Raw genomic sequence first — 23,295 nt, 5'->3', positions numbered from 1 at the left:
TCTGTCTGTATCTGTGCGAGTTTTTTCATGAAGTTGAAAGATTTCCACTCTATACGGCTAAATTCAGTGCCTGGCATAATGACAGGTTTCAGAGTAGCAGCCGTGTTAGTCTGTATTCGCAAAAAGAAAAGGAGTACTTGTGGCACCTTAGAGACTAACAAATTTATTAGAGCATAAGCTTTCGTGAGCTACAGCTCACTTCATCGGATGCATTTGGTGGAAAAAACAGAGGAGAGATTTATATACACACACAGAGAACATGAAACAATGGGTTTATCATACACACTGTAAGGAGAGTGATCACTTAAGATAAGCCATCACCAGCAGCAGGGGTGAAGAAACAGATTGACAGAGCCAGAAGAGTACCCAGAAGTCACCTACTACAGGACAGGCCCAACAAAGAAAATAACAGAACGTCACTAGCCATCACCTTCAGCCCCCAACTAAAACCTCTCCAACGCATCATCAAGGATCTACAACCTATCCTGAAGGACGACCCATCACTCTCACAGATCTTGGGAGACAGGCCAGTCCTTGCTTACAGACAGCCCCCCAATCTGAAGCAAATACTCACCAGCAACCACACAACAGAACCACTAACCCAGGAACCTATCCTTGCAACAAAGCCCGTTGCCAACTCTGTCCACATATCTATTCAGGGGATACCATCATAGGGCCTAATCACATCAGCCACACTATCAGAGGCTCGTTCACCTGCGCATCTACCAATGTGATATATGCCATCATGTGCCAGCAATGCCCCTCTGCCATGTACATTGGCCAAACTGGACAGTCTCTACGTAAAAGAATGAATGGACACAAATCAGACGTCAAAAATTATAACATTCAAAAACCAGTTGGAAAACACTTCAATCTCTCTGGTCACTCGATTACAGACCTAAGAGTGGCTATCCTTCAACAAAAAAGCTTCAAAAACAGACTCCAACGAGAGACTGCTGAATTGGAATTAATTTGCAAACTGGATACAATTAACTTAGGCTTGAATAGAGACTGGGAATGGATGAGTCATTACACAAAGTAAAACTATTTCCCCATGGTATTTCTCCCCCCCCACCCCACCCCCACTGTTCCTCAGATATTCTTGTTAACTGCTGGAATTAGCCTACCTTGCTTGTCACCATGAAAGGTTTTCCTCCTTTCCCCCTCCCCCCCGCTGCTGGTGATGGCTTATCTTAAGTGATCACTCTCCTTACAGTGTGTATGATAAACCCATTGTTTCATGTTCTCTGTGTGTGTATATAAATCTCTCCTCTGTTTTTTCCACCAAATGCATCCAATGAAGTGAGCTGTAGCTCACGAAAGCTTATGCTCTAATAAATTTGTTAGTCTCTAAGGTGCCACAAGTACTCCTTTTCTTAAAATGTACAGAGGCTTCATTTCTTTGACAGTGGTGGTTACAAACTGCACGCAAGCAGAAAGCTCAGGAAAGGCCTGATTACCCTCTCCTAAGAAACAGGTCCCCGTCTACTTTCTCTCTCTCTCTCTCTCTCTAGGCTCTTGTCAGTTTCAATCAAACCCAACTGCCTAAACATACTCTGTCTCTCTTTTCCTCCTTCAGACCTTTACTTTACTTTACTTTATACCTAGGAATCCCCTAGTCCAAGGCTCTCTTTGGACTAGACTGGACGGTCCAGAAAGGTGGCCTGGCCATTAGCCTTTCTTTTGTGCAGCTGCTCTACAACACAAAGGGAGCTCAGAGAGGCATCTTTGACTTCACGGAGTGCTAGATACTGGGTGCTTATACATCAGTGACCCCTAACATGCAAGTAATCAGCACCTTTCCCCGTAACAGTATATTATCTCTCGGCTGTGTCCACTGTTTCCTAAATAACCTTGTGGGGAACATTGTCACAGTCTCTTTTGAAAGTCCAAAGACCGCATGGCTGGAATATTACAAAGTAGTCTGAGAGTTAGGCACTTGAATCCCATTGGAAACAAGCACCTAATTCCCTTAGGTTCATTTGTATATCCCGTCTAATTCTACCAAGTCTTTACTATGTTGTTGACATGAACTGATTTGGCTTTTAATACTAAGGAAACAAAGGCTGATTCTGCCCAAGGAGATGAGAATGTCTCTAATATCTGGAAAATAAATGCCAAAATAGGAAGTTTATTGATCGATCAATGTCAACGTTACAAAAGGGATATTGGGAAGGAGTTTCTGCAGAAAGGGGTGCCGTAGATGGAAAGTGAAGCTGGGACATGGAGGCTTCTATGGTAAGTGATCCTAGGTGCTAGTTTAACTTTTTGAAGTATCAAATCTTCACAATCAGGGTATAAGTCATGAGTGACTTCAAAGGACCCATGAGAGTGGTAAGGGTATAATTAAAGGCATGACACATCCCATTAATATTCTCATAATTGTTGAACTGACTGCACATTTTTTAATTAGACACAGCTAGTTGTAGTTGTGTGCCACTTTCTAAGAGTCTGTTGCACTTTAAGTGATTCAAATGTTGTTTCTCAGGACCCAGGGAGTGTTATAAATTTTACTCATTGGATTCTCTGATTTATGGTGGCTGATTCATGTGACATATTCCTGACTGCAGTATTAAATGGGATAAAGATGAGTCATGGAAGAAGAGTGGGGTTTCTGATTGGGTAGTGTTGCCAACAACCCTTAGGAGCTGCAACCTTCAGTCTACCTTGTGGGAATATTTTAGGATGATTTGGGGCAGTATTTAAGCAAAATTTTACCTAGAGGTAAAATATACTTTTGTGCATTATGTTGGAATCATAATAAGAAAACAGCTTTTCTTTTCTAATTTCAGTCATTCCCTTTGGACTGCAATAAAAACCACTTTGTTGGCTACTCTCCATGTTTTTTAGGGGCCAAAATATGATTATTTCACTTGCCTGAGAAGTCCCCTTGAGCTACGCTTATAAATGAAGCGATTGCAATTTGGGTCTTCCATAGAACAGTTTGGTAGAGAATTAATTCCTTTGCTCTGATCACATCAGACTGAAATACTACTTCTGTGAAATGAAAAGGATATAAGGTGCAATTTCAAAAGCACCCAAGGCCTTGTCTTCACTAGGAAAAAAGTGTGTTTTAACATATACATGCTACAATAAGCACCTTTCAATATATAGAGCAACTTCTATTATCCAAAGCTCTTTTATTTAAAACAGTCATTTCCGCATATTGAAAATTTCCTAGTTTACCCAAACTTAGTCACTGTCTCTGGTAACATATGGATAACCAATATTATACTGTAGACTTGTTTTTGGAGTGTTTCTTGCCCATTTCTTTCTTAGATGATACTAAGGGGAAAGCAGAGGACATATCATTAAATTATGTAGTTTCTTTTGTCTTCTGTTCACTTTTTGTCTGGCACATATGCACAGTGCTTTGTCATATTTTCATCCATCCTTTGTGGAATTAAAGTACATAGTGCAATGGTATCTAGGTACAGTGCATGGATGATTTAAAAACCAAAAAGACAGCACCATCACTCCAGTGGGCTGTCTTCTGCCATTTCAGTTAGCTATTAACATGCTACATTTTCAGGTGCCTTAATCCTGGACAGAGGGAAGAAGTGGGTTTTCCAGTGTGATATGAAGATAGCAATGGAAAGCTGTTACTTAGACTTTGCCAGCTATTGAGGGATCCCTTCATCTGGCTTGAGTTAATACTTAGGTTTGTTAATGGAATATTGGTAGATGTTTGTAACTGCTCTGGTGGGTGCCAGAAGAGGCCCTTGAGAGGTCCTCTCTCACACAGAGTTTTGTAGGTCAGTGCCAAACCTTGAATTAGAACTGGGAGTAAACAGAGAGGCAGAATATGTAGTAGAGAACCAGTGGAATATATTCTTTTCAGTTCATCCTACTCAGGAGATGGATGGCCGCACAGCTTCCCCATAAGTATGTTTGTCCATACTTAAGTAGAGTGCATTACACATGCATGGAATCCTGTAGCCAGATTGTCATTTGAGTGGAATAGATGGAGCCTTCTCACTGGCTGGAGATAGAAGTAGTGCTTTTGGTGACTGAGTGCCAGCTGAGTGTTAAACAAGTGAGATACTGCAGCAACTATTCAGGTTAAATACTTACAGTTACTGAAAGGGTATGACAGGTTTCAGAGTAGCAGCCGTGTTAGTCTGTATTCGCAAAAAGAAAAGGAGTACTTGTGGCACCTTAGAGACTAACAAATTTATTAGAGCATAAGCTTTCATGAGCTACGAAGTGAGCTGTAGCTCACGAAAGCTTATGCTCTAATAAATTTGTTAGTCTCTAAGATGCCACAAGTACTCCTTTTCTTTTTGTGAAAGGGCATGTTCTGTTAGAGCAAGTGCATAGCCCCACTCCAGCACATCTCTAAATAAAATTACCCCAGGGCCAGGCCTTTGATATTAACTAAGATGAGGAGTAGATCATGTAATCAATTATGTAAACAGCTTTCAGAGATGCACTGGCTGATTCAGAATTTTTTGAAGTGAAATCTTCAAAGTACCAAGAGATAATGCAAATTGCAATACATGTTGATTTTGAGAATAACTAAATGAAACCAAAAGTTCAGATCCTATCTAATGCATAAAACTGAACAAAGCGAGGAAACTCCCCTCCCCTGACAAATGCTATATCTTAAGGAGAAAAGGAGTACTTGTGGTACCTCAGAGACTAACAAATTTATTTGAGCATAAAAGCTTATGTTCCTTTTCTTTTTGCGAATACAGACTAACATGGCTGCTACTCTGAAACATATCTTAAGGAGGTAATTCTCCAGGCCATATGTGATATCGTATGACTATAAGCAAAAATAATCCTCTGCAGGGTGACATGCTGGGGCTGGTTTGGCCCATGCAGCCCTTCTGATAATATGGTTAAAAAAAATTCTGTGGATGAAGAATAATCAGCAGCACATACTGCCTTTATCTTGGACGTACATAAATGTAGCTGCAAAGGATTTTACCCAACATTATAAAACTAAGGGCAGTATGGAACAGAGCAAAACTTTCTTTCAGATGGACACAATGAACAATGGAATTTAAATGGCTGAACAGGTATTCACAACGTGGATCATGTGTTTCTTGTAAAGAATCATCGTCCACACACTTTTGGTTCTTTATTTGTTTTTCTCTTTAAATGAAACTACAAAGGACTTAGGAAATCTCTCTTTCAAGTATGAAATGTATGTTTTTGATAGGAATGATGGTAGAGGTTACACTGTCATTTGCATAAAAAAACACCTTGTTAACTCCATCATTCTTGAGCATATATTTCCCGTTGTCATGCTGATTAAACTTCAGCCTTGACTGCTTGGAGGAAACCAATGAAATCAGAAACACTATATGTTAGATTTATAACGGAAGGGATTAAATGCTTTTAGAGTATTTGTTCAACACATCTGTTGAGACATATTTTATTATTATTTTTGTATTATACCCATATTTAAACCTCTTGAAATGAAGAACAGCTAAGAATGGATTTTCCTTTCCAAAAGGGAAAGAACCTTGAGAAAATTGGCCTTGTAAGGTTAGATAATATGTCCTAGTCATGGATCTAAGTTCAATGGAATCAACAGGTACAGTAAGTGATGAAGAAGAAAATAAAAGAAAACAATTTTGTTTGAGTGATTGGAGGCTATATAAGAAAAGAAAGCAGGAAAGATTAGTTTTCTAAGGCTTGAAGTGGCAAAAAGAAAGTTAGAATTTCTTGGGTTATTGGCCTGGAGAGATCTAAGGACCTTGAAATGTAAAGACACTGTCTGACTTTGTAATGGGGTATTTATAATTAATGTGAAAACAGTTTTCATCCCCTTCTCCTGCCATCATTACATGAGACAGATAAAAATAAATAAATAGTGCATTAGTTAAACTGTTCATTGACAGTGAATATAAACATATCTTGAAGCTGTTTAAATTTGAATCTAAACTTAAATCATCTTAAGTGGCAGAAAAAATCGTCATATGATTAAATTATAAGTCTAAAAACCCATATGAATAAAATGTCTTGATGTGAATAAGAATGGTGATCTTTATTTGATATTAAAGATAATGAATAAAAAGCCATGTTTCTCTCTGATTGAACACAGTTTAGTCACAATTATCTTTATTATTAAATATTTATTAAATACAAGTAGCACCTGGAGATCTCAACTGAGAGTAGAGCCTCATGTTAGGTGCTGTACAAACACATAGTAGGAAACGGTCTTTGCTCAGAAGCGTTTATAATCTAAATATAACCAACTAGATCATCCTTCCTCTCTTTTTCTCCAGTGGTTCTCCAGGTGTTCTATATTGAATTGTATGTTTATTTTTAAATGCTAACATGCATTAATTTTGTTAATTCAGAAGTGTAATATACAGTATTATGCAGAATCCTTGTTCAGTGCCGCTCATCTTTAAGTAAGATGGAGAAATGTACTACAATGTAATGTTATAAGATGCCTAGATAGGCCATACTGTTGGATAGCTTGGAGGATTTTTTTATTAACCAGTTACTAAATAGCTGAAAAAATTAGTATGCCATCACACTGTGCATGAACCAACCCACACATTTAGTCATACACGTCTCCAGCAATGCACTATACATGGTCCTATGCCTTAAACCAACTCAGAAACTGAGGCTAATGCAGAATGCAGGGACTCCTTTGTGAACTGGAGTGTCTTGCTGAGAATACACTACACCAGCACTCTGTGATCTGCTCTGGCTGTCAGATGGAGCAGAAGGCATGTTTAGGAGGAAAACCAACTCCTCTTCTGCAGATGCAAAAAGCCCTATTGCAGTGGAAATAATACATTAGTGTGAGATAGGAGGGGAAAAGGTATTGTAGTACAGCCCTTTGGTAGTCCCTGAGCAGCAGAGATCTGGCACTGAGGGTGCAGGTTGGATTTCTACTTTGTCCTCTTTCGCCTCACTTAAAAACTACTTGCTTACAAAATCAGACATAAAAGTACAAAAATGTCACAGCACATTACTACTGAAACATAGCTTACTTTCCCATTGTTACCATATCATTATAAAATAAATTGAATGGAATATAAATATGGTATTTACAGTATATAGTACTGTTTATAGCATATAATTTATAGTATAGGGAGCAGTATAAACAAGTCATTGTATGAAATTTTAGTTTGCACTGATTTCACTAATGCTTTTTATGTAGCCTTTTGTAAAACTAGGCAAATGTCTAGATGAGTTGATGTACCCCATGGAAGACCCCTGTATACCCCTAGGGGTACATGTACCCCTGGTTGAGAACCACTGCTCTAGCACATAACCAACACAGTGAGGGCATGATTTGGGTCATAATGAATGAGGCTATAACTTCAATGAGTTTCAGTTCTGAACAAATTGCAGAGAAAAGCAGCATATTCCATACAGTGGGATTCTTAACTAGCCCAAACTAAAGAATATACAGGAGGCTGTGTTTCAGATCACACAGAATCATTCAGATGAAACCCACATAATATTAGAGAAATCATGTCCTGTTTTTAAAAAAGGTGGGGGGGGGCGGAAGGGGGAGGCAAGATAAATCAACATCTGCTGCCTTCAGGTTATTGCACAATTACAGGCCTCTGGGCTTTGGAATAGAGAAATGGGCCTCAATGTAATTAGAAGGAAGTTGCTGTTGGGATCTGAAAACCTGGCAGTTGTGAGTCCAATTACCTGAATATTTCGAAGGTCACATTTTCCAGCACATTCCTAAAATATATACCAAATCTTACTGAGAGCAGAGGACACATCCTGAAATCATATGCATCCCCTTTCTATGAATTCTGAATGAAACAAGTGCTAACCTGGTACAAGCAGGTGGAACTCCATTGACTTCTGTCGAGTTGCAGCTTCTTACATTACATCTAGCTTTGGCCCATAATTTGTAAACAAGTACCTAATTTAGACTTGTTCTGAGATGCTGTTGTGTACTTGGTGATCTGTCTTAGTGGTGGTTTTTTTTTTCCAATTCACATACAATAAAAGTCAGACATTTCAGTGCCGTTGGCATTAAGGAATTGTAATGTCATTTAATGAATTTAGCTAATAAGTTTGGTTTGATTGTCAAGACTGAGGTGTGCAAAAGCTGTGTTTTCCTTTCAGAAAAACAAAGCCCCTATTTTTATCTTGTATAATGGAACTGTGGACATTTTCTTTATCCATATAAATGTATAATCCTTTCTGAATTCTGTTAAATTCTTGGACTAACTGATACATCATTCAGTAAGCTCAACACATTACAATATTTCCTTTTTCCAGTTTTAAATGAGTTGCTATTCATTTCAGTGGATGTTATCTTGTTCTTAAAAGAACAGATAAAGAGGAGCATCCTTTCTACCTTCCCCATGTCGTTTATTATTTTGTGTACATTTATCATGACCCCTTTTATTCATCTCTTCTTAAGCTAAATAGTCCCAATTTTCTCATTCTCTCTTCCTATAGAATAATTTTTGCCCTCTGAACCTCTTCTATGTCTGTGATCTATTTTTGAGACGGGATGATGAGAATGCCACACAATATTCCAGGAATGATAGGCACCCCATAGATTTATATGATGTCACTCTAGCATTTTCAGCATTATCGTCTACCTTGCTCCTTGTGCATTGCATCATCTTGATTGCTGTTTTGACCATTGCTGCACATCGTGCAGTTTTCATAGAGCTGTACACAATGACACCTAGGCCTTTCTGTTGGGTAGTCAGTTAATTTGGAACCCAGAAACATGTATGTGTAATTATTATTCCTTCTAATGTACATTACCAGGCACTTACCAACAATGAATTTCGTTGCTGTCACTATTACCATTCACCTACCTTTCTTCACTGAAGTTCCTCAATCTTTTCTATAGTTTCGACTGTCCTAAATAATTTAATGCCCTATACAAATGCTAACATCTCGGCATTCACCCCCTTCAATATATTCATGAGATGTACCGTGGAATCTTGGTGCTCCCCACTGTTAACCTTTTGCCTTGCTGAAAACTGACCATTTATTCCAATTCTTATTTTTTGTCTCTTAGTTAGTTTCTAATCCATGATGGAACTTGACCTCTCATACCATGATGACTTGGTTTCCTTAATAGACCTTATGAGAGATTTTGTGAAAAGCTTTTTAACAGCCTAATATTGACTTGCTCAAAGAATGATAGTTGGAGAAGTTCAGTTTTTCCTTTTCAGAAGCAATGCTGGTTTAACCTTTTTTGTATCCTGTTTCCTAGCTGTTTTATCTTTCTGTCTTTCATAACCATCTCAACCAATATACCTGATGATGAAATAAGGCTCCCTGGTCTGTATTTTCCAGAATCACCCCCTTCATTAAAACAACAGGAGCAATGAGTGTGAGTACAAAGATTGCTACCTTCTACTACTATGATATACAGTAGTAGCGATTTTCAGGAGGGATTGCAAACTTTTGTTAGGGCATTGTATTTTTTTGGATAGGGTAGAAGTAACTGAAAGATGATGTTTCGCCTTCCTCTGCAGCATGGGGCACGGGTCACTTGCTGGAGGATTCTCTGTACCTTGAAGTCTTTAAACCATGATCTGAAAACTTCAATTGCTCAGACATAAGTTAGGGGTTTGTTACAGAAGTTGGTGGGTGAGATTCTGTGGCCTGTGTTGTGCAGGAGGTCAGACTAGATGATCATAATGGTCCCTTCTGACCTTAAAGTCTATGATTCTATGACAAGTAACAAACATAAAGTAATGAGAGCTGATAGGCATAGAGTAGAGTGGTCACATGAATGAAAGGACTTCAAAAGCCTGTGAGAATTTATCTGCTAGCAAATTTCATCCTAAGAACAGGAAATAGCATTTGAGTTTTCATCCGCACTCATAGGCAATGTAAGAAATTTACTTAGTGAATTCAGTGCCATAATATGGCCTGGGATTTAAAAAAGGTTATTTCCTTTGGGGACTGGTAGGAGAACTCAGGTCTATTCACACACTTAGGCAAATGGCAGTAGCAAGCTTAAGAAATGGAAGTGAAAGCAAAAGAGTCTGCCAAGGAAAGAAGAATGACAATATAAGTAAAGGGGAAGCTAAAGACTTTGAGCCATAAAGGTCAGGGAGTGAGGCTGTAGCTAGAGACAGAGAACCCACAGCAGACATCTTAAAGGCAGCTGCAATAGCAGCCGTTTTAGACAGTCCTTACCGGGACCATAGCAATCGTTCAGACAGCTTCAGTGGAGCGGCTAATTTCGACAGGAGCTAACCTTTGTCAAAGCACCAAAGAAAGCCTTGGGTTAGCTTTAAAGGCAGAAGGGAAGGGAATTTGTGTCTGAGCCTACAGTTCAGAAAACTCTGAGACTTATTTACTGTCAACTTCTCTGCTAAAGAGAGCCTTTGTCCCCTTATCTTGGACAAAGCATATGAACTTCTAAGCAGTGGTTCTGTGTTTTCTGGTTTTTGGTGCAGTATGATCTTAATTTTTAAAAGTTAAGAAACAGTAATGCTAACCCATAGCATTCAGAAATTGAGTCAGGCCCCCCAAAATTATGAGATTATCTTAAAAATAATGAGATTTTAAAATACTACTAATAAATATTGCGTTCAACTTCTTTGCCTTCTAGTTTTTGAATCTTTAGGTTGCACTTGGGTACATTCTCAACCTTTTTCCACACCCATGAGGGCTAGAAACTCACCCTTAAAATTAGGAAAGCTGAAATTCTCATGATTCCAAGATCTGGGGCTTCAAATAAAACACCAATCGTTATGAGACTCATGATAAAACCGAGAGTTGGCAATGCTGAAATAATTTGTTATGGACATCAACATCAGTGCTCTCCATCAGAATCTAGCAATAATTGTAGAGAATGCCCAGTACACAAAGGAGTAGGTGTCCCAAATCAGGTAATCCTCATCAAATGTTGTTGTATATTTTCATATACAAAGAATAATCAGTCCTGAACTATTTATTTAAGATTAAGGAACAACAAGAGAGAACAAAAGTTCAAGAGCATTGTGACAGGGTCAGGCCAGATGGCTACAGGAGAGTAATAGAAGGCAGATATATTAGCCCTAGGTTAAGTAGGTCCCTTTTCCCTGGGCAAGGTAACAGGGAAGGTTCCAGAACAATCAGGAACCTTCTGGAGACAATTAAGACAGACAGGCTGATTAGAACACCTGCAGCCAATCAAGAAGCTGCTAGAATCAAGTAAGGAAGGCTAATCATGGCACCTGGGTTTAAAAAGGAGCTCACTTCAGTTTGTGGTGTGCGTGTAAGGAGCTGAGAGCAAGAGGTGCTAGGAGCTGAGAGTGAGAACGTGGACTGTTGGAGGACTGAGGAGTACAAGCATTATCAGACACCAGAAGGAAGGTCCTATGGTGAGGATAAAGAAGGTGTTGGGAGGAGGCCATGGGGAAGTAGCCCAGGGAGTTGTAGCTGTCGCGCAGCTGTTCCAGGAGGCACTCTAGACAGCTGTATTCCATAGGGCCCTAGGCTGGAACCCACAGTAGAGGGCAGGCCCGGGTTCCCCCCAAACCTCCCAACTCCTGGTCAGACACAGGAGGAGCTGACCTGGACTGTGGGTTCATGAAAATGGCCAAACTAAGGGCTGCCGTGAAGCTCCAAGGCGAGCAAGTCCGCCAATAAGCGCAAGACCCACCAATGTAGAGGAGGAACTTTGTCACAGCATGTATACATCTGTCCTTTATAACAAGCTGCAATAATTCTGAAAACAAAAATGGCCTCTGTATCTGCACCAAAGCAAATTCTTGGAAATGTAAAGAGGAAGTATGCAGAAAACAAAGGCATCACAGTTTAATAGCAGCCATACAATCATCATTGTCAGCTCTACAAGCAGCTCATCATTTTACACACTGAACTGTAATACATTTCAGGTTTAATCTTATGTGGCACAATTAGAAACCAGATTTGAAAAATCTCTTTCCAAATTTCAAGGCTCCTTGGATTCATGAATTTGGAAGGGGCAGCTTGCAAATGTTTTATGGGGATTCCAATTGAGATGTTACTAAATCTTCAAAGTTTGGATTTGCTTGGATTAAGAATTTGGTTTGGGCCTATCTCTAGTTAAGTGGATTCCAGAAAGTCTATAACTGCAAATGATGAAAAAAGCCAATGGAAAATTCAGCAAGGATTAAATAGTTGAGATCAATGTATTCATAAATGATCTGGAAAAAGGGGTAAACAATGAGGTGGCAAAATTTGCAGATGATACAAAATTACTCAAGATAGTTAAGTCGAAAGAAACTCTAAAGAGTTACATGTCAATCTCACAAAACTAGGTGACTGGGCAACAAAATGGCAGTTGAAATTCAATGTTGATAAATGCAAAAAAGTAATGCACACTGGAAAACATAATCCCACCTATACATACAAAATGCTGGGTTCTAAATTAGCTGTTATCACTCAAGAAAGAGATATATTGGAGTCGTTGTGGATCGTTATCTGAAAACATCCGCTCAGTGTGCAACAACAGTCAAAAAACCGAACACAATGTTAGGCATCATTAGAAAAAGGATAGATAATAAAACAAAAAATATCATAATGTCACTATTTAAATCCATGGTACAGCCACACTTTGAATACTGGAGGATAGGTCCATCAATGGCTACTGGCCAAGATAGTCAGAGATGCAACCCCATGCTCTGAGCGTTCCTAGTTTCTGATTGCCAAAAGCTGGGAGTGGACAACAGGGGATGGATTACTTGATTGCCTGTTGTGTTCATTTCCTCTGAAGCACCTGGCATTGGACACTGTTGGAAGACAGGATACTTGGCAAGATGGACCATTGGTCTGATCGAGTATGGCCATTCTTATGTTCTTAGCATTTAGTTCAGAGGAGTTGTGTCAGAGAAGCTGGGTGAGATGGTATAAGTTAGACTTCCTTTTACTCAGTTATGTTCCTCTAGGGCTTCTTACTATTGTGCAAGGGGGTCTAAGTTGACATAGACCATTGAGCTGGAAGCCAGTTAATGCCACAGAGTCTCAAATGAAGGTGTAAATTAGAAATGGGCAGGTGCTAATTTAATGTTGTTCTTATTCCATTGCTTTTTCTTGCTACCCCTCACTTGTGGCTTCTCTGGGTCTGAATTACACCACTCCCATAACACACAGATAACCTGAGCTATACAGTTACCTTAAGGAATCCATCAGAGGCAAGGGGTAAGGACAACACCCCTTACCTCTCTCTTCTGACACCTGTCTGTAGTGCTGTCCCATTGACCTCTGCACTTCCCAGCTTGTGTAGTAGCAATACATCTAGGAGCTCCCCTTTTTGAGGCTGCCCCTGTAACTCACCCTCTTTCCCTAGGTGATGAGAGGGAGCAGTGCATGTGAATACAGACTCAGGCATATTAATTTGCAGTGGGTTCACGAGATCAATCTGGAGGAACCCTAACCCCTTCTCCTCTCTGCCCTGAGTTGAAATTGCACAGGAGTCCTGCAGAGGGCCTTCTATGTGTTCCGAGGAAAGGACACAGCATGCCACTGAGATAGGATTCCCCGTCTATCCATTTCAGGCACAGGTTCTCCTTTATACACAGACATGGAGGGGAACATGAGGCCCTGTCTTTGATCATTTTAGTCTCCATCCTGCTCCCATGACATTATAGGCAAGAGTCCCATTGACTCTAATGGGGCAGGATCAGATCTTGATAGCTTTACTTGCTTTTATTTTGAGCATATTTGTTTAATTGAAAAAATGAATTGCTTGAGAGACCTTTCATGTGAATACCTGCTTTCTGCCTGGTGTATTTCTTCCACGTAAGATATATCAATCACACATTTCATTGATCTCATTGTTCATCATTACATCATTATATCTGTAATAAGAAGTGCCTCAAGCAACAACAATGACGGAGGCCCATGTTGGAGCAACCTTTAAATTAAAAAAGTGAGCTCCGAATCTGACAAAATGCAAAGGTCACAGAGCACTAGAAATATATAAAACACCTGAGACAGGATCCATAGGCAGCACCTAGTTTCCAGCAAGCAATGGGGCAGGACTTTGGGGGACTGAAGAAGCTTAGTCAGGTTCTTGGAGGTGTACAGGAAACTCTGAAGAGATGGTTTTTGAGAAGGAAGAGTGCTCCATCCAATTTTTGTAGGGCTACTAGTAGCTAGACCTGCCTCGTACTCAGACCTCTTGTCTGGGGACTCAGAGAAGAAAACCAGATCTCTATCCTACTCCACCAACTGGCATCACAGAAGTACTTCTCCTCTTGCTGCTGCTGGGTAGGTAGGAGACAAGTGGACAGGCCAGTTCTTCTCCCTCTGGGTCATGCAGGGACTTTCCGACTCTCAGCATTCTCCTCTCTTTGTTCTGGGTCTTACTGCAGAGCATGAGTGGGAGCCACAGATCTCAGCAGTGTTCTCTGGAGGGTAAGAAACTAAGAACAGGAGCCTGGCCCAGCCTGCTGCTACTAGTAGTACATGTTGCCGCAAAGAGGAGCTCTGCCTATGGGTAATGAGGGGTTGGGGAGGCAGGCAGAGGGGTGAAGGATATAACATGGCTGCAAGTATACATGTTTTATGTAAGGCCTTCTCCACACCGGTAACTTGTGTGCAGAGTATGTTGTATGGATAGTTGGGTGAGGTGACTTTTAAGTGGTTCTTCAGGAGAACTTGACAGGGAAATGGCTGGCATATCAACCATTTCTGGCACTGTTTTGCCTCTACCCAAGGGATGTGTGGAACTGCCCAGCTTTAATTTGGATAGTTATCAAACCAGTGTAGCCACTAGAGGAGCTTTCCAAGGATTTTTCACATAATTGGTGAAATTTGCCCTTCTAATACTGCTACATACAGAGCCAGGTAAAGGCTGGGGAATTGGGCAGATGGAGCCTCTCCTCTCCTCTCCTCCCCAGTGTTAGGGACTTAAGCATTTCAGGATTTACTTCCGCTTTCTTTTTTAAAATCAGCTAATACAGTGTTTCATCAGACCAATACCAACCACCTCAGCACTAAGCATACCTGCTATATCAGTGTTTTCCTTAGAAATGGTCTCTCTCTCCTTCTCTTAGCTCTGATTTTTTTTCAGTTTCCCCCCTCTCTGCTCCATCTTCAACTTCTTGTTTTCTTTAACTTTCCCCCGTCTGCTGTTTTTGCAGGCTAAGTGAAACTTGAAACCAACAGCCTTGAGTGGGACTTATGACCCCATAAAGCCAAAATTAGGCAAAGAGAATTCACCTGTCCCTAATCAAAACCAAATTGAACTACAAAACCCTTTTGGGGTTTGTCAGGCATTAGGTTGGTGGTCTCCCATTATTATTAGTTTTCAAATTTAAATTAAAAAGTTTTGCCAGCCAGAAAACAAGTATAAACTAAGGTCTGATCACTCTTTTAAATGAATCACTCTTTTAAATCACAGAGTAGATGTAACTGCATGTCATAAAGCACTAACTTTCCAAGCATCATGATTTTGCAGAGAAATGAGCCAACTTGATTAGAATTAGAAACAATTACTGTTCTTACCTAAGGAAATAAGAGTGAACAAAGGGATGATTAAGTAGTCTGAGGCCAGTTCCTAGCAGTCAGATAAATCCCTGTCATATAAAACCACAGCTATCCCTGTCATATAAACCACAGCTACCACCATTGTAGGCAGCTTGAATAAGGACAGAATAACATGGGTATGGAGTCTGAACTTCTATTATACCTTTAGAGATCATCCACCCAGAAAGTATTGTGTATTGTGAGCATTGCCTTTACTCACCTAAACAGAAGATTTGAGTCTCCAAAAATATCAATTCAGCATTACATTTATTTAAAATACCCCCAGCAAGCTGAAGAATGGTTAGATATATTAGGAGGATAATCATGGTGACCTATATTCAATATATAGATTTGGATTTATAAGAGAACAAGTATTTTCCATCCAAAACACTCCAAAATTCTTACCACTCAATATTTGGTACCACTACCTGGAAATAGTAGGTGTAATAGGTCTGGAGACAACTGAGTATTCTCCCATGGAGAGTGATACTAAAAGTCAGATGGAGGTGAAACAGAAACATGGGAAACGGGGCCACAACGTCTGATAGAAGATCATTGAATGCCTGAAATGGTGACCATGAATAAAACATTCTCTGGGCCTCCCAGTTTCATAAACTTGCAGTAAAAACACTGCAGAGCTCTTGTATGGGTTTCTGATATTTGCTGTAGGTTCTAGCACCTCTTCCATCACATTAATAGCTGAAGCTTTTCTGAACATTCTCCAGTAGAAAAGGAACCCTTATCACAATAGTTCTATGAAGCTGTTTGGACAAGATGAATGTACCACATTAAAAATAGTAGTGAAGTAGGTGGAACATATGGGAGCTGTAAGTGGAACACAAGGGACCTGGAGGCATGAGTTAAAATCTAGGTTAGGTTTCACACAAGTGAAGCAAGATCTGTAGTCTGAGTTTACTGTCTATTCATGAACACCTCAAAGATTACCGCACAACTTGATGCAACCGTATGCCTCTGCTCAGAGATTTAAATCTCAATTAAGAGGCATGGTGTAAGGAGTGAGGTGCACTGGCGGTATTGTGAATGAGGAGCTTGCCCAGAGCACCTGCTAGATGCACTGTATGGCATGTAGTGGATACTGGATATATAGGGAAGTTGAAATTCAGAGCTCCACATAAGTTTATTAAAGATTAATTTCAAAGGCTGAAGTTCTCCAGAGATGAGCAATGAATAATAATAAGCCAAAGTGAGAAAATATATGAGGAATTATTGTTTCTGAGACTTAGAACTTTCTCCTCTTGGATAGATAGGGACAATGCTGGATTTTGAGGAAAATGGCACTGGAAAACGGTTTGTGTGTCTTCTGAGAACTGATCAAGGCAGGGGTCAAGAGGAAAAGTTAGCAGCATCGAGAAAGGACTCAAGACAAAGTGGTGGCTGATAAAGCAGTTGGCTCTATTATAAATGAGACTTCATAAAAAGCTATAAAACCAATTACCCATTCCTAAACAGACAGCACAAGCATCACATCAATTATTTCCTCAGAGTCTAGTCTTTGCTACTGTGACATAAAAGTGAATAACAAGCTGTGGGAACCAGACTCCCATCTCTGGTATGCTCGTACTGTAACTCCACAGCAGTCAATAGGATCGCTCTGCATTTATACTTGTGTTCATAAGAGCAGAATCTGGCCCTAGAAGCAGAAGGTCCTCTTAGTCCTATGTGATGTTTCCAGTGTTCCCAGTTGTAAAGTCAATGGGCCAGAATGTGATCTGTACTCCAGAGCCCCAAATCTCAGTTGCTCTATTTTTGTGCTTGTAGGAATGGAGGGGATGGTGCAGAGGTAGCCAAAGCCACCTTTGCACTCCTGGATTTCTCATGGGAGCCAGGAACCTGACTGGTCCCAGCTGGAAGTCAGAGCAACCTCATTAGTGCCCTGAGTCTTGTTCCAGCTGTTCACAGCTCTGTAAGTTCCATGGGAAGCCAGTAGCCAGAGCACAATGTGTTCCAGTCATGCCTGTGACATGTTGCCCACCCACCACACACATACTCTCTCTAGGCTTGCTTCCTCCTGCTGGGGGCTGTAGAGAGAAGAGGGAGGAGATGGCATAGATCAATTCCACTGACTTTATAATAAGCAAAGAACACCCTACTATGCACATCAGGGTTATTCCTGGGGAACCAATTGTGCCTGTTGTAGGGCTTATTTTCACCACTGGAGCAGTGTAAAAGGGCCACAGAAAAACGGGATTGGGCCCTGGCTGGACAAAGCTGCAGCCCCTAGGGTTCTACGCGTGTAACAGGGGAAAGAATGAAATCATGGTGAGTTGTGTTTAAGTACAGCCAAACTTGGCCTATATCAGTGGCTGAAGAGTAGATTCCAGAATGGAGGTAATTTGGTGAAAACAGAAATGAAGGGTTTTTTAAACAGGGCTTTCAACACTTAGTGAAGTGAAGAAAACAAAGAAGCATAATACAAACCTTTGAAAAGTGGAATTCAGAGAGGGTAGAAACCACTAACAAGTGCTGTATATAGCCTTTTACACATTGCTAATCCTACAGCTTTTGATGAAATGCAAGGGTTCTTTGCACTTCAGTGCCCTTCTCGAGGAACTGCTCTGCTTATTCTGACATGGGAACCATGTCCTTCACCAAGGGACCGTAACTCCATCCATTTGATTCTCTTGTTAGACATCACTAAATATTTATGCAATAAAAGTGTCATATCTGGCCATCACAGTTTATTAGATGTGATGGATCTCATTTTCAGACCACTGGAGATATTAGGCCAGACTTTGTTCCCAATGTATTCTAGCAAAACCTCATTAGAGCTTCAGTGAAGTTCACGTGGAGTTAAACTTGTGACCCTGAGAGCAGAATCCATCCCACTGTATTTACAAATTGAACAATTTTTCATTTGTCTTGTTGTCATGAAGAGAAACATAGCAGACAGAAGCTGAAATGCTACCTGTCTACCACTGCAGTTTTTAGTGCCCAAAATTCCTATTCAGCTGTTTTGAAAAGAGTTTTTATTGTGGGATTTAACTTGTTTGCAATTGAGATTTTTTTAAAGGCCTTTTGGTGTTGAACTTCAAAACATGCAGCCTAGGATATCCATCAAAGACATGTCAGATAATATAGCTCATTCCTTACCAAAGTAGCTTTGTTTCCTACCTCCGGTACATCGTCTGATGCTTTGTCCAGTCTAACTGTAAATATCTGTTACGTTACACTTTCTTAAAGTCCTTTCTTGACCACTCATTTCCACATCCACAAAAAATTTAATACCCCTTTTCTCCACACATAAGGCCCCTTCCCTACATCCTCAAGAAAGCCCCCATATATAGTTGCACACATTGTGAGTGTCTGTAGCATCTGTGTCTAGGTCTTAATCCTGCAAAGACCTTGAGCACAGTGCACATCAAGTTTATTGTGTTCTAGTGCAGGAGCATGTGTGTGGACTTAAGTAAGTGTAGTCCTTTGCACTGAGCAAGCCTTAGTGTTCCAGCTCCCTTGATTACAGAATAAAAAGGAGGTAGAGTGTATGTGCAGGTTACCTTTGTCTTAGGAGGCATGAATTTAAGCACAATGCTACTAGTATGAATGTTATGCCCTCCTCTTTTTGGTTTTATTTCCTGTTGTTAGATAGGTCTAACTTGATGGCTCTGTAGCAGTGATCTCATTAAAGTTGGATTAGATTCCCATGCGCTTTCAGTACAGCTTTTCACCTTGCCCTTGTGTACACAGTACCTCATACTTCTACTATGCACCACTGCTCCTTTGATGCACATGTAAAATACATAGATAGTGATGTGAGGCTTCTAAACCATATGGGCAGAAAGGAGCAAACACACTGGAATCAGGAATGTTCCTTAGGGCAGGGACTAGGTTTGCCAAGCTCCCAGCAAAATGGTGCCATGATCTTGATTGGGGTTTGGGGCAGTACCACAAAATACATAATATTATCTAAAATGTTATCCAAGGACAGGACTTGTGGCATGTTGTTTTGGGAATTTAAATTTCTATTTTTCTGAAAGGGGGAAAATGGTATAGGAATACACTGCAGTGCTCTGAATGTGGGGAAATGGACATTTTTCCATATTTGTATATTTCTCTATATTGTTGATAAGAAATCAAATGTATTTCAGGGTACTGTACTAACTACCCATAACCTGTCAAGGACAATTTTGAAACCTGCTTGCAAAGGTGACTCACAGCTGCTTTTCTATGCAGTTTGTTCTATAATAGATACAGTGTTACTGCTACAGATCACTATCTCTGTATTATTTATTTATGGAAGAGCACAGCCTCTAACTAAACGCAAACCACAATTACTGATGTCATTCACCCCCAAAAATCATACAACATTAATATTTTTAATAAAAATTCTTCTCATAAATTATATCGGGGGCTAAGGGCTATAATATGAAGAGTTATTCTTGATTAACTCCAGGTGTGCACACTTCTGTTCTGAAATAAAAGCATCCACACATGGAATAAATCAGGAATATATAATCTGCTTTAAATTCACATTATACCTTATTCCAGATTAATGTTCATGTGTAGACAACCCCTGCAATGAGAGAATAGATGAAGTTAGTGACTTTTTTTTTCATGCTTTCTAGGTCTTATTATAGCTTCTGGTAACTAGTGGACTTTTGTGGGGGATAAATGAACTTACATGTATGAATAGGCACTGAATAGCAGCATCCCAGTGACTGGAAATAATGCCATTGCAACCTATTAGGTTTCCCAGATACCTCTTCAGAAATTCAATTGTTCTCACACAGATATGTGGTTACAGAGCCATGAGTGATGCTAGTAAGGGTTAGTCTACACTACAAAGGCGTTGCCTGCATAGATATATGGGCAAAACCCCCTACTGGAGATGCCAGCAAAAGGAGTTCTTTTGCTGGTACTGCATAGTTAAACCACTTCCCTGAACAACATAAGCTATAGTGGCAGAAGGACTCTTTTGCCAATATTAGTTCTGTCTCCATGGGGAGGTGTGCTAGCATAGTTATGCTGGCAAAGGGTGTGCTTTTTCACGTTCTGAACAGATGTAGCTTTGTCATGTAGACTTAGCCTAAGACTCCAACTCTCAGCTATCCCTCTTTGTCTGTATTCTGGGAGTTATCAGCAGTGTAACGTGAGCACTTCTGAATATGGAAGGGCTCAGGGCAGGAGTTTTGTAAACAAAGACTGAGGCAGAATATTTCAGCCAAAATAAAAATTGATGAAACTGAGAAAACTTGCTAACAAACAGTTTGCATTACAGTTAATAATGGTTGCCAATTTATGTATTTGAATATTTTAGAAATATTAAGTAAGCTAGTCAATATATTTTATACTTTTGATGGAAAAGCATTTGCCTTCTTTTGAAAAAACTATTTTGCTGCTATCAACCAGCTCTTTATAAATATCTAACGAATAAACATTTTTCTAAAAGGTGGATCAAAGAGAGGTGAACCTCTTTTCTAAAAGGTGAACTTTGTCAAAGATGGATGACTTGCCAGTTTATACCTAGCATTCATATAGTTTACACTGTGCCATTTTCCATTAGCTTTTACACTGCAAGAACTAGCAGTATTTCTCCATTAAAGTATGGATACATTTCTTCATTTCCCAACATAAATGACAGGAAATCTCATCATCCCTGAAAACTGAAAGTGACCTAAAAGATGTTCTGTCTGTGTTTTAGATGGACAAGTCATTGTAAGCCTGTGATGGGTTGGACCCCCGTTCTGGGTGCCACCTGATGTACTGGAAATCACTGAGCCCCTCTTGCTCAACCAGCCAGGATTCCCTCTCCCTGATTTGCTGAATTAGGCTTTCTGGCCTCTTGCAGTACACACACACAGGTAGGGACACACTCCTCTGCAGTCACAAACTGAAGTCAGCTCTGTGTGACAGACCTTCCCCACCACTCACGTGCACACCCCTTTTGGGAGATAAACCCCAAATAATACTGTCTTGCACTGTATAGAAAAATCTGCACAGCCCAAGCTCATAAAAATCTGCCCTATTCCTCAAAGTGAAGAGAGGTGTGCACGACTTCTTGTCCCCCAGTTAGAAATTACATAAACTGGGTTTTATTATAAACAAGGAAGTTTATTAACTACAAAAGGTGAATTTTAAGTGGTTAAAGGGAGAGCAAACTGAACAAAGCAGATTACCTTAGTAAATAAACAAAAGCCGCAGACTGAGCTTAACACACTAGATAGGTAGGATACAAATTAACAAATTCTCACCCTGAGTGATAAACAGGGTGGCAGATTCTTAAGGCACAAGTTGCCTTGGCTTTCCCAGGTTTTCTTACGCACGCTAAACCATCACTTCTCACAGTTCAGTCTTTATTACTTGGGTGTTTTCAGATGTGTTGTTATAGGGAGAGCGAGGACCCTTCGTGTTGTCGTTGTCCATCTTTTATATATCTTCCCCCCCACTTGCTGGAAAGGTTTTTTGCTGTGACCTGGGTCAAACAGTTCCCATTGTGTAGAACTATTCTGACAGGTTTCTATTGCACACGGTTCCTGGGGTAATCCGTATGCTTGTATGCATTTCTTCAATAAGCCACTAACATTGTTTGGCCTCATCCGATGAAGTGAGCTATAGCTCACAAAAGCTTATGCTCAAATAAATTTGTTAGTCTCTAAGGTGCCACAAGTACTCCTTTTCAACTTGCATAAAGTATGTCTTAGTCATACCATATTTCCATAAAGAATATGGGGTGTAACATCACAAAGCCCATACACTGACTTTATCCATAAAAGTAAAATTGCTTCCAAATTGAATTTTTATTAAAGGCTAATTACTTACCGTGTATAAACGAGGAATGTACATCAGTACATCCAATTTTCAATTTCTTTATTTTTTGTGTATGCATACTCCTTATCTTCTCAAAGCTATTTGAAACACGTTAATTCTGGAGAATAGCTGTCTAAACCACCATGCACCTAGAGTTCATAACAATATTCACCTCTGCTGTTAAGCCATAGATTTCACTTTCTTTAATGCTGACCTAGTAGTGCAAGCGTATGGATCGTCTCTAAGTAACAAACTCATCCTCAGTGGATAATGGTCCAATCTGTAGCTCTTACTAAGATTAGTCCCATCTAGACTTCAGCATGACTACTCATGTCATTATCTTAATGAGAGCTGGAGCACTTAATACCTTTCAGAAGGAGTTTAGAATCCTGTAGGAGCAGGGTCTCAGGGTATGAGCCTGAGAAGTGCTAAGCACCCATATTACCTATTAGCCAATGCAAGTAACGATTGCTCATTTAGAGCTAAGCAACTCTTCAACACTAGCAGTGAGACTTGATGTCATGGTACTCAGTCCTGCTCTCGCTGTATTCAGTGGCAGAAATACCACTGACTTTAGTGCAAGCACAACCTGGGGCATGACAACAGTTACAGTTCCTGATCCTACAAGATTCTGAGTGTAAAATGGGAGCTCAGCACCCCCCAGATTTAAACTCTTGGCAAAAGCAACTGCAGTAAAAATTCAGTGCACATGCTTTGCATGCAGAAGATTCTGACTGTTAATGGGGTTTGACTGTGTTTCATGCTAGGTTGCTGGATTGGGATTAGGAAATGTGGCTTCTGTTACTACCTTGCCACTGAGCTGTAGTGTGACTTTGGGCAAGTTGCGTCACCTTACTACGCAGCAGTCTCCCATCCATAAATAATGGATTTAATGACATTTGCAAAATGCTTGGCGATCTGTGGATGGAAAGAGCTATAATAGCTAAGTGGGAATAATAGCATGGATTTTAAGTGGTATTATATACATACATATTTCTAATCAGATACGAATGTCAGTTTCCTTCTGAAAAAACTCTTAAATCTCTCTCCCAATCTCCCTAAAACAATAATAGCTGATGACTTTGCTGCACACCCACTTCTTTTTCTACTTTACAT

The sequence above is a fragment of the Dermochelys coriacea genome, chromosome 10 (genome assembly GCF_009764565.3).
Source record: "Dermochelys coriacea isolate rDerCor1 chromosome 10, rDerCor1.pri.v4, whole genome shotgun sequence".
Lineage (NCBI taxonomy): Eukaryota > Metazoa > Chordata > Testudines > Dermochelyidae > Dermochelys > Dermochelys coriacea.
Note: the sequence above shows the minus strand (reverse complement) of the source record.